Source organism: Rhopalosiphum maidis, chromosome 3 (assembly GCF_003676215.2).
Source record: "Rhopalosiphum maidis isolate BTI-1 chromosome 3, ASM367621v3, whole genome shotgun sequence".
Lineage (NCBI taxonomy): Eukaryota > Metazoa > Arthropoda > Insecta > Hemiptera > Aphididae > Rhopalosiphum > Rhopalosiphum maidis.
In genome coordinates this window covers 6844917-6863319 of record NC_040879.1, presented here as the reverse complement: position 1 = coordinate 6863319, position 18403 = coordinate 6844917, and the positions used below count along the sequence as shown (strand labels likewise).

The 18403-nt window shown below is 24.5% G+C and overlaps 2 long non-coding RNA genes across 11 annotated transcripts; both read right to left on the bottom strand.

The window, feature by feature from the left end:
* Positions 1 to 4: 4 nt before the first annotated feature.
* LOC113559879 lies at positions 5 to 2346 on the bottom strand. Its single transcript, XR_003406062.1, has 4 exons — positions 2305 to 2346; positions 1569 to 1725; positions 728 to 884; positions 5 to 44 (listed from the first exon to the last, which is right to left on the bottom strand). It is a non-coding gene; the product is annotated as an uncharacterized LOC113559879 (long non-coding RNA).
* Positions 2347 to 2349: 3 nt separating this feature from the next.
* LOC113559878 lies at positions 2350 to 14733 on the bottom strand. Of its 10 annotated transcripts, XR_003406058.2 has the most exons (17): positions 14599 to 14726; positions 14382 to 14538; positions 13539 to 13695; positions 12696 to 12852; positions 11853 to 12009; positions 11020 to 11167; positions 10177 to 10333; positions 9343 to 9490; positions 8501 to 8657; positions 7667 to 7814; positions 6931 to 7087; positions 6088 to 6244; positions 5352 to 5508; positions 4616 to 4772; positions 3880 to 4036; positions 3038 to 3194; positions 2350 to 2460 (listed from the first exon to the last, which is right to left on the bottom strand). It is a non-coding gene; the product is annotated as an uncharacterized LOC113559878 (long non-coding RNA). The 10 variants fall into 10 exon arrangements; XR_003406057.2 differs by having other exon boundaries at positions 14382 to 14732; XR_003625224.1 differs by having other exon boundaries at positions 7683 to 7814; positions 14382 to 14732.
* Positions 14734 to 18403: the final 3670 nt, after the last annotated feature.

The window sequence follows — 18403 nt, the reverse complement described above, 5'->3', positions numbered from 1 at the left end:
AAGATCCATGCCCAGCTTACATTGACAATCCGCGGTAGTGGTATCTAGAAAGAAATTGTCAATTAATTGAGTATAAAGGATGGAAATTTAAATGTCACTATTAAATACCTTATGAAAAATATATACAAATCTATACCTAGAACAAATCGTAATAATTCAGAGTTGGAAATATTAAAACTAAAATATATTCTTTGAGCCAAAAGATTCAAGAAAATATTCAATTGAAACCCATAACACTTGTATAAAACTACAAACTGTTATGAAATATAAACTGATAAAAATGATAAGATAAATGTAACTTTGATATGACATGGAGTAATGTACAGGTAAAACTGTATGGTTCGCCTTATGTTAAATATTAAGATGGAATTCATAAGTAAATAAATTTTAAATCACTGTTAACCAGTGTAATATGATATTTTGATTAATTATACAAAACGCTGATTCCATTACAACAATAAAATGTCTAAAGCATGCTTAATACATTAAATAGTTTTTATACTTTTTACATTTAACGTTCCAAAAAAACATAAATGTAAATCCTGCCATTAGAACAATTTATCAATACATGAAGAAGCACAGAAAATCACTAATTGAATAAATAGTAACATTAAAAGATTTAAGAGGCTTATATAATTGTTAAGAAGAAACGTTACATGACAATGGTGTTTTATACAGATTTGTTTAGATTTGTAAAATTTAATTTGTAATGACATAATGAACTTACAATCAATAATCTTTACAAAAGAAATTGCAATAAATCATTGATGTTTATGTAATTGTTATCGTTCATCTTCAATGTAGATAGAATATTAGTAGTTTCACAGGTATTACAAATGCAAGATCCATGCCCAGCTTACATTGACAATCCGCGGTAGTGGTATCTAGAAAGAAATTGTCAATTAATTGAGTATAAAGGATGGAAGTTTAAATGTCACTATTAAATACCTTATGAAAAATATATACAAATCTATAACCTAGAACAAATCGTAATAATTCAGAGTTGGAAATATTAAAACTAAAATATATTCTTTGAGCCAAAAGATTCAAGAAAATATTCAATTGAAACCCATAACACTTATATAAAACTACAAGCTGTTATGAAATATAAACTGATAAAAAATGATAAGATAAATTTAATTTTGATATGACATGGAGTAATGTACATGTAAAACTGTATGGTTCGCCTTATGTTAAATATTAAAGATGGAATTCATAAGTAAATAAATTTTAAATCACTGTTAACCAATGTAATATGATATTTTGATTAATTATACAAACGCTGATTCCATTGCAACAATAAAATGTCTTAAGCATGCTTAATACATTAAATAGTTTTTATATTTTTTACATTTAACGTTCCAAAAAAACATAAATGTAAATCCTACCATTAGAACAATTTATCAATACATGAAGAAGCACAGAAAATCACTGATTGAATAAATAGTAACATTAAAAGATTAAGTAGCTTATATTATTGTTAAGAAGAAACGTTACATGACAATGGTGTTTTATACATATTTGTTTAGATTTGTAAAATTTAATTTGTAATGACAAAATGAACTTACAATCAATAATCTTTACAAAAGAAATTGCAATAAATCATTGATGTTTATGTAATTGTTATCGTTCATCTTCAATGTAGATAGAATATTAGTAGTTTCACAGGTATTACAAATGCAAGATCCATGCCCAGCTTACATTGACAATCCGCGGTACTGGTATCTAGAAAGAAATTGTCAATTAATTGAGTATAAAGGATGGAAGTTTAAATGTCACTATTAAATACCTTATGAAAAATATATACAAATCTATAACCTAGAACAAAATCGTTATGAAATATAAACTGATAAAAAATGATAAGATAAATGTAACTTTGATATGACATGGAGTAATGTACAGGTAAAACTGTATGGTTCGCCTTATGTTAAATATTAAAGATGGAATTCATAAGTAAATAAATTTTAAATCACTGTTAACCAGTGTAATATGATATTTTGATTAATTATACAAAACGCTGATTCCATTACAACAATAAAATGTCTAAAGCATGCTTAATACATTAAATAGTTTTTATATTTTTTACATTTAATGTTCCAAAAAAACATAAATGTAAATCCTACCATTAGAACAATTTATCAATACATGAAGAAGCACAGAAAATCACTAATTGAATAAATAGTAACATTAAAAGATTTAAGTAGCTTATATAATTGTTAAGAAGAAACGTTACATGACAATGGTGTTTTATACAGATTTGTTTAGATTTGTAAAATTTAATTTGTAATGACAAAATGAACTTACAATCAATAATCTTTACAAAAGAAATTGCAATAAATCATTGATGTTATGTAATTGTTATCGTTCATCTTCAATGTAGATAGAATATTAGTAGTTTCACAGGTATTACAAATGCAAGATCCATGCCCAGCTTACATTGACAATCCGCGGTACTGGTATCTAGAAAGAAATTGTCAATTAATTGAGTATAAAGGATGGAAGTTTAAATGTCACTATTAAATACCTTATGAAAAATATATACAAATCTATAACCTAGAACAAAATCGTTATGAAATATAAACTGATAAAAAATGATAAGATAAATGTAACTTTGATATGACATGGAGTAATGTACAGGTAAAACTGTATGGTTCGCCTTATGTTAAATATTAAAGATGGAATTCATAAGTAAATAAATTTTAAATCACTGTTAACCAGTGTAATATGATATTTTGATTAATTATACAAAACGCTGATTCCATTACAACAATAAATGTCTAAAGCATGCTTAATACATTAAATAGTTTTTATATTTTTACATATAATGTTCCAAAAAAACATAAATGTAAATCCTACCATTAGAACAATTTCTCAATACATGAAGAAGCACAGAAAATCACTAATTGAATAAATAGTAACATTAAAAGATTTAAGTAGCTTATATAATTGTTAAGAAGAAACGTTACATGACAATGGTGTTTTATACAGATTTGTTTAGATTTGTAAAATTTAATTTGTAATGACATAATGAACTTACAATCAATAATCTTTACAAAAGAAATTGCAATAAATCATTGATGTTTATGTAATTGTTATCGTTCATCTTCAATGTAGATAGAATATTAGTAGTTTCACAGGTATTACAAATGCAAGATCCATGCCCAGCTTACATTGACAATCCGCGGTAGTGGTATCTAGAAAGAAATTGTCAATTAATTGAGTATAAAGGATGGAAGTTTAAATGTCACTATTAAATACCTTATGAAAAATATATACAAATCTATAACCTAGAACAAATCGTAATAATTCAGAGTTGGAAATATTAAAACTAAAATATATTCTTTGAGCCAAAAGATTCAAGAAAATATTCAATTGAAACCCATAACACTTATATAAAACTACAAGCTGTTATGAAATATAAACTGATAAAAAATGATAAGATAAATTTAATTTTGATATGACATGGAGTAATGTACATGTAAAACTGTATGGTTCGCCTTATGTTAAATATTAAAGATGGAATTCATAAGTAAATAAATTTTAAATCACTGTTAACCAATGTAATATGATATTTTGATTAATTATACAAAACGCTGATTCCATTGCAACAATAAAATGTCTTAAGCATGCTTAATACATTAAATAGTTTTTATATTTTTTACATTTAACGTTCCAAAAAACATAAATGTAAATCCTACCATTAGAACAATTTATCAATACATGAAGAAGCACATAAAATCACTGATTGAATAAATAGTAACATTAAAAGATTTAAGTAGCTTATATTATTGTTATGAAGAAACGTTACATGACAATGGTGTTTTATACATATTTGTTTAGATTTGTAAAATTTAATTTGTAATGACAAAATGAACTTACAATCAATAATCTTTACAAAAGAAATTGCAATAAATCATTGATGTTTATGTAATTGTTATCGTTCATCTTCAATGTAGATAGAATATTAATAGTTTCACAGGTATTACAAATGCAAGATCCATGCCCAGCTTACATTGACAATCCGCGGTACTGGTATCTAGAAAGAAATTGTCAATTAATTGAGTATAAAGGATGGAAGTTTAAATGTCACTATTAAATACCTTATGAAAAATATATACAAATCTATAACCTAGAACAAAATCGTTATGAAATATAAACTGATAAAAAATGATAAGATAAATGTAACTTTGATATGACATGGAGTAATGTACAGGTAAAACTGTATGGTTCGCCTTATGTTAAATATTAAAGATGGAATTCATAAGTAAATAAATTTTAAATCACTGTTAACCAGTGTAATATGATATTTTGATTAATTATACAAAACGCTGATTCCATTACAACAATAAAATGTCTAAAGCATGCTTAATACATTAAATAGTTTTTATATTTTTTACATTTAATGTTCCAAAAAAACATAAATGTAAATCCTACCATTAGAACAATTTATCAATACATGAAGAAGCACAGAAAATCACTAATTGAATAAATAGTAACATTAAAAGATTTAAGAGGCTTATATAATTGTTAAGAAGAAACGTTACATGACAATGGTGTTTTATACAGATTTGTTTAGATTTGTAAAATTTAATTTGTAATGACATAATGAACTTACAATCAATAATCTTTACAAAAGAAATTGCAATAAATCATTGATGTTTATGTAATTGTTATCGTTCATCTTCAATGTAGATAGAATATTAGTAGTTTCACAGGTATTACAAATGCAAGATCCATGCCCAGCTTACATTGACAATCCGCGGTACTGGTATCTAGAAAGAAATTGTCAATTAATTGAGTATAAAGGATGGAAGTTTAAATGTCACTATTAAATACCTTATGAAAAATATATACAAATCTATAACCTAGAACAAAATCGTTATGAAATATAAACTGATAAAAAATGATAAGATAAATGTAACTTTGATATGACATGGAGTAATGTACAGGTAAAACTGTATGGTTCGCCTTATGTTAAATATTAAAGATGGAATTCATAAGTAAATAAATTTTAAATCACTGTTAACCAGTGTAATATGATATTTTGATTAATTATACAAAACGCTGATTCCATTACAACAATAAAATGTCTAAAGCATGCTTAATACATTAAATAGTTTTTATATTTTTTACATTTAATGTTCCAAAAAAACATAAATGTAAATCCTACCATTAGAACAATTTATCAATACATGAAGAAGCACAGAAAATCACTAATTGAATAAATAGTAACATTAAAAGATTTAAGAGGCTTATATAATTGTTAAGAAGAAACGTTACATGACAATGGTGTTTTATACAGATTTGTTTAGATTTGTAAAATTTAATTTGTAATGACATAATGAACTTACAATCAATAATCTTTACAAAAGAAATTGCAATAAATCATTGATGTTTATGTAATTGTTATCGTTCATCTTCAATGTAGATAGAATATTAGTAGTTTCACAGGTATTACAAATGCAAGATCCATGCCCAGCTTACATTGACAATCCGCGGTACTGGTATCTAGAAAGAAATTGTCAATTAATTGAGTATAAAGGATGGAAGTTTAAATGTCACTATTAAATACCTTATGAAAAATATATACAAATCTATAACCTAGAACAAAATCGTTATGAAATATAAACTGATAAAAAATGATAAGATAAATGTAACTTTGATATGACATGGAGTAATGTACAGGTAAAACTGTATGGTTCGCCTTATGTTAAATATTAAAGATGGAATTCATAAGTAAATAAATTTTAAATCACTGTTAACCAGTGTAATATGATATTTTGATTAATTATACAAAACGCTGATTCCATTACAACAATAAAATGTCTAAAGCATGCTTAATACATTAAATAGTTTTTATATTTTTTACATATAATGTTCCAAAAAAACATAAATGTAAATCCTACCATTAGAACAATTTCTCAATACATGAAGAAGCACAGAAAATCACTAATTGAATAAATAGTAACATTAAAAGATTTAAGTAACTTATATAATTGTTAAGAAGAAACGTTACATGACAATGGTGTTTTATACAGATTTGTTTAGATTTGTAAAATTTAATTTGTAATGACATAATGAACTTACAATCAATAATCTTTACAAAAGAAATTGCAATAAATCATTGATGTTTATGTAATTGTTATCGTTCATCTTCAATGTAGATAGAATATTAGTAGTTTCACAGGTATTACAAATGCAAGATCCATGCCCAGCTTACATTGACAATCCGCGGTAGTGGTATCTAGAAAGAAATTGTCAATTAATTGAGTATAAAGGATGGAAGTTTAAATGTCACTATTAAATACCTTATGAAAAATATATACAAATCTATAACCTAGAACAAATCGTAATAATTCAGAGTTGGAAATATTAAAACTAAAATATATTCTTTGAGCCAAAAGATTCAAGAAAATATTCAATTGAAACCCATAACACTTATATAAAACTACAAGCTGTTATGAAATATAAACTGATAAAAAATGATAAGATAAATTTAATTTTGATATGACATGGAGTAATGTACATGTAAAACTGTATGGTTCGCCTTATGTTAAATATTAAAGATGGAATTCATAAGTAAATAAATTTTAAATCACTGTTAACCAATGTAATATGATATTTTGATTAATTATACAAAACGCTGATTCCATTGCAACAATAAAATGTCTTAAGCATGCTTAATACATTAAATAGTTTTTATATTTTTTACATTTAACGTTCCAAAAAAACATAAATGTAAATCCTACCATTAGAACAATTTATCAATACATGAAGAAGCACATAAAATCACTGATTGAATAAATAGTAAAATTAAAAGATTTAAGTAGCTTATATTATTGTTATGAAGAAACGTTACATGACAATGGTGTTTTATACATATTTGTTTAGATTTGTAAAATTTAATTTGTAATGACAAAATGAACTTACAATCAATAATCTTTACAAAAGAAATTGCAATAAATCATTGATGTTTATGTAATTGTTATCGTTCATCTTCAATGTAGATAGAATATTAATAGTTTCACAGGTATTACAAATGCAAGATCCATGCCCAGCTTACATTGACAATCCGCGGTACTGGTATCTAGAAAGAAATTGTCAATTAATTGAGTATAAAGGATGGAAGTTTAAATGTCACTATTAAATACCTTATGAAAAATATATACAAATCTATAACCTAGAACAAAATCGTTATGAAATATAAACTGATAAAAAATGATAAGATAAATGTAACTTTGATATGACATGGAGTAATGTACAGGTAAAACTGTATGGTTCGCCTTATGTTAAATATTAAAGATGGAATTCATAAGTAAATAAATTTTAAATCACTGTTAACCAGTGTAATATGATATTTTGATTAATTATACAAAACGCTGATTCCATTACAACAATAAAATGTCTAAAGCATGCTTAATACATTAAATAGTTTTTATATTTTTTACATTTAATGTTCCAAAAAAACATAAATGTAAATCCTACCATTAGAACAATTTATCAATACATGAAGAAGCACAGAAAATCACTAATTGAATAAATAGTAACATTAAAAGATTTAAGAGGCTTATATAATTGTTAAGAAGAAACGTTACATGACAATGGTGTTTTATACATATTTGTTTAGATTTGTAAAATTTAAATTGTAATGACAAAATGAACTTACAATCAATAATCTGTACAAAAGAAATTGCAATAAATCATTGATGTTTATGTAATTGTTATCGTTCATCTTCAACGTAGATAGAATATTAGTAGTTTCACAGGTATTACAAATGCAAGATCCATGCCCAGACAATCCGCGGTACTGGTATCTAGAAAAAAATTGTCAATTAATTGAGTATAAAGGATGGAAGTTTAAATGTCACTATTAAATACCATATGAAAAATATATACAAATCTATTACCTAGAACAAATCCTAATAATTCACAGTTGGAAACATTAAAACCAAATTATATTCTTTGAACCAAAAGATTTAAGAAAATATTCATTTGAAACCCATAACACTTGTATAAAACTACAAACTGTTATGAAATATAAACTGATAAAAAATGATAAGATAAATGTAACTTTGATATGACATGGAGTAATGTACAGGTAAAACTGTATGGTTCGCCTTATGTTAAATATTAAAGATGGAATTCATAAGTAAATAAATTTTAAATCACTGTTAACCAGTGTAATATGATATTTTGATTAATTATACAAAACGCTGATTCCATTACAACAATAAAATGTCTAAAGCATGCCTAATACATTAAATATTTTTTATATTTTTTACATTTAATGTTCCAAAAAAACATAAATGTAAATCCTACCATTAGAACAATTTATCAATACATGAAGAAGCACAGAAAATCACTAATTGAATAAATAGTAACATTAAAAGATTTAAGAGGCTTATATAATTGTTAAGAAGAAACGTTACATGACAATGGTGTTTTATACAGATTTGTTTAGATTTGTAAAATTTAATTTGTAATGACATAATGAACTTACAATCAATAATCTTTACAAAAGAAATTGCAATAAATCATTGATGTTTATGTAATTGTTATCGTTCATCTTCAATGTAGATAGAATATTAGTAGTTTCACAGGTATTACAAATGCAAGATCCATGCCCAGCTTACATTGACAATCCGCGGTACTGGTATCTAGAAAGAAATTGTCAATTAATTGAGTATAAAGGATGGAAGTTTAAATGTCACTATTAAATACCTTATGAAAAATATATACAAATCTATAACCTAGAACAAATCGTAATAATTCAGAGTTGGAAATATTAAAACTAAAATATATTCTTTGAGCCAAAAGATTCAAGAAAATATTCAATTGAAACCCATAACACTTGTATAAAACTACAAGCTGTCATGAAATATAAACTGATAAAAAATGATAAGATAAATTTAATTTTGATATGACATGGAGTAATGTACATGTAAAACTGTATGGTTCGCCTTATATTAAATATTAAAGATGGAATTCATAAGTAAATAAATTTTAAATCACTGTTAACAAGTGTAATATGATATTTTGATAAATTATACAAAACTCTGATTCCATTACAACAATAAAATGTCTAAAGCATGCTTAAAACATTAAATAGTTTTTATACTTTTTACATTTAACGTTCCAAAAAAACTTAAATGTAAATCCTACCATTAGAACAATTTATCAATACATGAAGAAGCACAGAAAATCACTATTTGAATAAATAGTAACATAAAACATTTAAGTGGCTTATATAATTGTTAGGAAGAAACGTTACATGACAATGGTGTTTTATACATATTTGTTTAGATTTGTAAAATTTAAATTGTAATGACAAAATGAACTTACAATCAATAATCTGTACAAAAGAAATTGCAATAAATCATTGATGTTTATGTAATTGTTATCGTTCATCTTCAACGTAGATAGAATATTAGTAGTTTCACAGGTATTACAAATGCAAGATCCATGCCCAGACAATCCGCGGTACTGGTATCTAGAAAAAAATTGTCAATTAATTGAGTATAAAGGATGGAAGTTTAAATGTCACTATTAAATACCATATGAAAAATATATACAAATCTATTACCTAGAACAAATCCTAATAATTCACAGTTGGAAACATTAAAACCAAATTATATTCTTTGAACCAAAAGATTTAAGAAAATATTCATTTGAAACCCATAACACTTGTATAAAACTACAAACTGTTATGAAATATAAACTGATAAAAAATGATAAGATAAATGTAACTTTGATATGACATGGAGTAATGTACAGGTAAAACTGTATGGTTCGCCTTATGTTAAATATTAAAGATGGAATTCATAAGTAAATAAATTTTAAATCACTGTTAACCAGTGTAATATGATATTTTGATTAATTATACAAAACGCTGATTCCATTACAACAATAAAATGTCTAAAGCATGCCTAATACATTAAATAGTTTTTATATTTTTTACATTTAATGTTCCAAAAAAACATAAATGTAAATCCTACCATTAGAACAATTTATCAATACATGAAGAAGCACAGAAAATCACTAATTGAATAAATAGTAACATTAAAAGATTTAAGAGGCTTATATAATTGTTAAGAAGAAACGTTACATGACAATGGTGTTTTATACAGATTTGTTTAGATTTGTAAAATTTAATTTGTAATGACATAATGAACTTACAATCAATAATCTTTACAAAAGAAATTGCAATAAATCATTGATGTTTATGTAATTGTTATCGTTCATCTTCAATGTAGATAGAATATTAGTAGTTTCACAGGTATTACAAATGCAAGATCCATGCCCAGCTTACATTGACAATCCGCGGTACTGGTATCTAGAAAGAAATTGTCAATTAATTGAGTATAAAGGATGGAAGTTTAAATGTCACTATTAAATACCTTATGAAAAATATATACAAATCTATAACCTAGAACAAATCGTAATAATTCAGAGTTGGAAATATTAAAACTAAAATATATTCTTTGAGCCAAAAGATTCAAGAAAATATTCAATTGAAACCCATAACACTTGTATAAAACTACAAGCTGTTATGAAATATAAACTGATAAAAAATGATAAGCTAAATTTAATTTTGATATGACATGGAGTAATGTACATGTAAAACTGTATGGTTCGCCTTATGTTAAATATTAAAGATGGAATTCATAAGTAAATAAATTTTAAATCACTGTTAACAAGTGTAATATGATATTTTGATAAATTATACAAAACTCTGATTCCATTACAACAATAAAATGTCTAAAGCATGCTTAAAACATTAAATAGTTTTTATACTTTTTACATTTAACGTTCCAAAAAAACTTAAATGTAAATCCTACCATTAGAACAATTTATCAATACATGAAGAAGCACAGAAAATCACTATTTGAATAAATAGTAACATTAAAACATTTAAGTGGCTTATATAATTGTTAGGAAGAAACGTTATATGACAATGGTGTTTTATAGAGATTTGTTTAGATTTGTAAAATTTAATTTGTAATGACAAAATGAACTTACAATCAATAATCTTTACAAAAGAAATTGCAATAAATCATTGATGTTTATGTAATTGTTATCGTTCATCTTCAACGTAGATAGAATATTAGTAGTTTCACAGGTATTACAAATGCAAGATCCATGCCCAGACAATCCGCGGTACTGGTATCTAGAAAAAAATTGTCAATTAATTGAGTATAAAGGATGGAAGTTTAAATGTCACTATTAAATACCATATGAAAAATATATACAAATCTATTACCTAGAACAAATCCTAATAATTCACAGTTGGAAACATTAAAACCAAATTATATTCTTTGAACCAAAAGATTTAAGAAAATATTCATTTGAAACCCATAACACTTGTATAAAACTACAAACTGTTATGAAATATAAACTGATAAAAAATGATAAGATAAATTTAATTTTGATATTAAATGGAGTAATGTACATGTAAAACTGTATGGTTCGCCGTATGTTAAATATTAAAGATGGAATTCATAAGTAAATAAATTTTAAATCACTGTTAACAAGTGTAATATGATATTTTGATAAATTATACAAAACTCTGATTCCATTACAACAATAAAATGTCTAAAGCATGCTTAAAACATTAAATAGTTTTTATACTTTTTACATTTAACGTTCCAAAAAAACTTAAATGTAAATCCTACCATTAGAACAATTTATCAATACATGAAGAAGCACAGAAAATCACTATTTGAATAAATAGTAACATAAAACATTTAAGTGGCTTATATAATTGTTAGGAAGAAACGTTATATGACAATGGTGTTTTATACATATTTTTTTAGATTTGTAAAATTTAATTTGTAATGACAAAATGAACTTACAATCAATAATCTTTACAAAAGAAATTGCAATAAATCATTGATGTTTATGTAATTGTTATCGTTCATCTTCAATGTAGATAGAATATTAGTAGTTTCACAGGTATTACAAATGCAAGATCCATGCCCAGCTTACATTGACAATCCGCGGTACTGGTATCTAGAAAGAAATTGTAAATTAATTGAGTATAAAGGATGGAAGTTTAAATGTCACTATTAAATACCTTATGAAAAATATATACAAATCTATAACCTAGAACAAATCGTAATAATTCAGAGTTGGAAATATTAAAACTAAAATATATTCTTTGAGCCAAAAGATTCAAGAAAATATTCAATTGAAACCCATAACACTTGTATAAAACTACAAACTGTTATGAAATATAAACTGATAAAGAATGATAAGATAAATGTAACTTTGATATGACATGGAGTAATGTACAGGTAAAACTGTATGGTTCGCCTTATGTTAAATATTAAAGATGGAATTCATAAGTAAATAAATTTTAAATCACTGTTAACCAGTGTAATATGATATTTTGATTAATTATACAAAACGCTGATTCCATTACAACAATAAAATGTCTAAAGCATGCTTAATACATTAAATAGTTTTTATACTTTTTACATTTAACGTTCCAAAAAAACATAAATGTAAATCCTGCCATTAGAACAATTTATCAATACATGAAGAAGCACAAAAAATCACTAATTGAATAAATAGTAACATTAAAACATTTAAGTAGCTTATATAATTGTTAAGAAGAAACGTTACATGACAATGGTGTTTAATACATATTTGTTTAGATTTGTAAAATTTAATTTGTAATGACAAAATGAACTTACAATCAATAATCTGTACAAAAGAAATTGCAATAAATCATTGATGTTTATGTAATTGTTATCGTTCATCTTCAACGTAGATAGAATATTAGTAGTTTCACAGGTATTACAAATGCAAGATCCATGCCCAGCTTACATTGACAATCCGCGGTACTGGTATCTAGAAAGAAATTGTCAATTTATTGAGTATAAAGGATGGAAGTTTAAATGTCACTATTAAATACCTTATGAAAAATATATACAAATCTATAACCTAGAACAAATCGTAATAATTCAGAGTTGGAAATATTAAAACTAAAATATATTCTTTGAGCCAAAAGATTCAAGAAAATATTCAATTGAAACCCATAACACTTGTATAAAACTACAAACTGTTTTGAAATATAAACTGATAAAAAATTATAAGATAAATATAACTTTGATATGACATGGAGTAATGTACAGGTAAAACTGTATGGTTCGCCTTATGTTAAATATTAAAGATGGAATTCATAAGTAAATAAATTTTAAATTACTGTTAACCAGTGTAATATGATATTTTGATTAAATATACAAAACGCTGATTCCATTACAACAATAAAATGTCTAAAGCATGCTTAATACATTAAATAGTTTTTATACTTTTTATATTTAACGTTCCAAAAAAACATAAATGTAAATCTTATCAGTAGAACAATTTATCAATACATGAAGAAACACAGAAAATCACTAATTGAATAAATAGTAACATTAAAACATTTAAGTAGCTTATATAATTGTTAAGAAGAAACGTTACATGACAATGGTGTTTAATACATATTTGTTTAGATTTGTAAAATTTAATTTGTAATGACAAAATGAACTTACAATCAATAATCTGTACAAAAGAAATTGCAATAAATCATTGATGTTTATGTAATTGTTATCGTTCATCTTCAACGTAGATAGAATATTAGTAGTTTCACAGGTATTACAAATGCAAGATCCATGCCCAGCTTACATTGACAATCCGCGGTACTGGTATCTAGAAAGAAATTGTCAATTTATTGAGTATAAAGGATGGAAGTTTAAATGTCACTATTAAATACCTTATGAAAAATATATACAAATCTATAACCTAGAACAAATCGTAATAATTCAGAGTTGGAAATATTAAAACTAAAATATATTCTTTGAGCCAAAAGATTCAAGAAAATATTCAATTGAAACCCATAACACTTGTATAAAACTACAAACTGTTTTGAAATATAAACTGATAAAAAATTATAAGATAAATATAACTTTGATATGACATGGAGTAATGTACAGGTAAAACTGTATGGTTCGCCTTATGTTAAATATTAAAGATGGAATTCATAAGTAAATAAATTTTAAATTACTGTTAACCAGTGTAATATGATATTTTGATTAAATATACAAAACTCTGATTCCTTTACAATAATAAAATGTCTAAAGCATGCTTAATACATTAAATAGTTTTTATACTTTTTATATTTAACGTTCCAAAAAAACATAAATGTAAATCTTATCAGTAGAACAATTTATCAATACATGAAGAAACACAGAAAATCACTAATTGAATAAATAGTAACATTAAAAGATTTAAGTAGCTTATATAATTGTTAAGAAGAAATGTTACATGAAAATGGTGTTTTATAGAGATTTGTTTAGATTTGTAAAATTTAATTTGTAATGACAAAATGAACTTACAATCAATAATCTTTACAATAGAAATTGCAATAAATCATTGATGTTTATGTAATTGTTATCGTTCATCTTCAACGTAGATAGAATATTAGTAGTTTCACTGGTATTACAAATGCAAGATCCATTCTCAGCTTACATTGACAATCCGCGGTATTGGTATCTAGAAAGAAATTGTCAATTTATTGAGTATAAAGGATGGAAGTTTAAATGTAAATCCTACCATTTATATTTTATTGGTTGGTTAAATGTAAAAAGTATAAAAACTACTTAATGTAATAAGCATGCTTTAGACGTTTTATTATTTTAATGGAATCAGAGTTTTGTATATTTAATCAAAATATCATATAACACTGGCTAACAGTGATTTAAAATTAATTTACTTATGAATTCCATCCTTAGTATTTAATGTAAGGCAAACCATCCAGTTATAGCTGTACATTACTATAAGTCATATCAAAATTACATTTATCTTATCATTTTTTATCAGTTTATATTTCATGACTGTTTGTAGTTTTATACAAGTGTTATGAGTTTCAATTGAATATTTTCTTAAATCTTTTGGTTCAAAGAATATAATTTGGTTTTATTTTTTCCAACTCTGAATTATTAGCTTTTGTTCTAGGTAATAGATTTGTATATATTTTTATGTATTAAATTTGTATATAAAATCGTCATAGATGATTTAAAACGGTTTTCGATGTAAACAAATTTTGAATTAATGTAAGCATTAAGTCAGTATTTTGTATTTAGTTGTTGCACAGTAACGTCAAAGTCGATAGTGTGACCGTTAGTCGACGGTGAATAAATGTCGTCGGGAGACGCGCCTCATTCACATTCGACTCTCCATTTATTCTTTACACTAATTTTTGCATTGTTACTATTATTTTAAGATACTGTGGTATAACGTATTATTAATAATATAAATACGTTTATTTATTTAACAGCAATTTTGGCAGATTGGGCTAAAAAATGTAAAATACTTTTATATGTATTTGGAATAAATACTTGAATACTTACGAAAAATGGTATTCCGGATACTTTTAAAATGTCTTTAGTTTTACGTAATTTTTTAAAAATGTATAGATGCCATGGGTAAAATTTTAAATTGTAGCCAACGTTACAAAATATTATGCATTATATTTGTATATCCTAGTATTATAAAAAATAATTAGTCCAATGGCCATAGTCACCGTATTTCGTTCTACTAAAAAAAAAGAAAAGAAAGAAAAATTGTATCATAATAATCTACAATTATATTGAGCGGCTTCGACACATAATACTAAAGCAATGAAACCGGTAATAAGTATAGACACGTAAATGCCATTTAGATAACATGGAATATTTGGTCGTAGCAACTGTCTGGGAAAATGTAAAGCATTTCGCTAGCTGACAATTTCAGTTTTTGTTATTAGTTGTGGTTTATTTTATGTATCAATTGGTCCATGGTTAAAATACATTTACGGTTATTTAGTGTAACCTATGAGAAATGCTTTAAGTGTATAATAAACTCAAATAAAATGTCTGCAATATCATATAAACAAACTCCTTCTATGATATTAGAAGATGCATGATATTAACTGAATGGTTGATCGTTGCATGGAAATTACACTGTGTTTCATACACAAACCTCTTTTGGCACTTTGAAATTATTTCTTTAAAGTTGTTATTTTTGGAAGATTATAGTTTAAAAATGTTTGTTACATGAAAATTGAAGGGTCGTATAAACGATGAAAAATGTTTTCTGTGACTTTCAGCTTATCATTTTTATAATAGTTATATTATTAAATAGAAGTTTTAATAATGGATTATCTTATGATAGTTATAAAATTTTGTGCGAAAAAATTTGTCTGTTCTCAATTTAGAATCAGTTTCAAGTAAAGATATTCTATTTTGTAAATATTTTCCTTTTTCGATACATGTAGTGTATCCAAAAGAAACATTTTAGCTTTGAACATTGAACAAAAACAATTTTGCAGGAACATCACAAGCAATACTTTATATCTTTACATTTATTAATATTAACCATCTTTTAATATTTTTAAAATATCAAAAATAAATGGATTGCAAAATTTTTCAATTGATTGGGGCTTTTGGTTACCACGAAAAATACCAATAAGATAAACATTAGTATGCAATTCCTTTAAAATTAAAATAGAAATTGTAATTGGCCATGTCTGACTTTTAAAACTTTACTAAAGATAAGTTAGTTATTAATCCCTTTTTTAAATTTATTATCAGATATACTTATATTATTATTATTATACTTCTAAAACTGGTATTAACATATTTTCAAAGCCTAAGTAGATGTGAGTACCATTGGATCTATTACAAATTAAATGAGTTTTAGGTGCTCTCATTAGTGTATGTACCTTTTATCCCTCAAACCTCATTATAATAAAAAAGGCATTACAGCTATTATGAGAAATTTTATACTTTATAATACAATAAAGTCATATTACCATCTTCAATACTAGAACTTTAAGTCACATATAATGTTTGAATAATAGATAAATCTTTACTGAAATTGATACAATTGTCAATCAGTATTTGTAATGTATTATCATGAACATTAATTAATGGATCAGTAATAGTGCCTATATTGCCTATATTAACTGGTTTTTTTTTATTTACCTACTATAGATGTTTTTGGGTCTGATATTTTTGTTCTACTAGCTGGATATTGTATTTATTATTTTTATTCTTAAAAATTCTTTTAAAGTTAAAGTTAAATTGATATTGATGCTAGATTTTTCTTTTTTAAATTATTTGTAGTCTAAACAAAATGGAAATGTAAAAAAATAATTAATAGTACTATTACACTAAAAATAATAGAAAATCAACTCAATTTTTCAAATGGAATATATTAGTGTTATTCTTATACAATTGCCAAAATATAACAGAAAAAAAAACAGTTTTAAATTTTACTTTTATTTAAAAAAAAAATTTAGTAATTTAATAGTTTTAAATAAGGTTAGGTTAAGTTAGATATAGACTAGATACATACCCTGGACTAATATTTATAGGACTGGACACGAGATGATTGATAATAGTTAATAGTTGAATAAATTTTACGTAGACGGCACTAGTATCGATAAAAGGAAAATATCCCCTGCACACCGCCAGTTGAATAACATTTCTTAACTATACTGTAACTATTTTTTTCAGTGTATTAGTGGCACAATACACAATGCTTTAGGGTATGTATAAATAATAATAAGTATAACCAACGTCCAATGTGGAGCTTTTACTCAGGCAAATACCAAAAAATGTCCCTTCTTTAGTTAAGTTAGGTTAGTTATATTTATATTTATGTGTATTCACTATTATAATTATTAAAATATAATATGAATATATTAATTTGTAATGATTATGTAAGTATATGGTGTATCTATGAATTAAGTAATTAGATATTTCATGCTCAAATTAATATAAATTGTTACAATATTTTAATAAATAATAAAATAATACACAAAAACTCTTTATGATATTATAAATTATAATATAGGTACGAATTCATACATAATGATATACTTTATAAGCATAATAAATTTTATTATTATTATATTACTGTGTAAATACTACTGCAACTCAAGCTATCTATAATCTAAGACGATAGGTACTTGCAGTATACTAAATACATTATTTTTCAGTATGTATATTCATTTAATGTTACATTTTGATTTGTCTAAAGGTACAATTTACATTTAAAATAAAATATATTTTATTCAATGAATAGAAAATAAAAACAAAATATTAATTATAAATATTGAGTAAAATATTGGTTTTAAACGTTAAGTAAATATTACTGTAATATATTCATTTAATGTTACATTTTAAAATGCATTTTATGTAACATATCCGTTGAAAATAAAATATATTTTCTTTAATCAATAAAAAATAAGTATAAAATATTATTTTATTATGTTTATTTAATGTTAAATTTTAAGGTTTATTCAATTTTTAATTGTCTTCAAAATATTTTAAATGCAATTCATATTTAATATTTATGTAATCTTTATGATTAA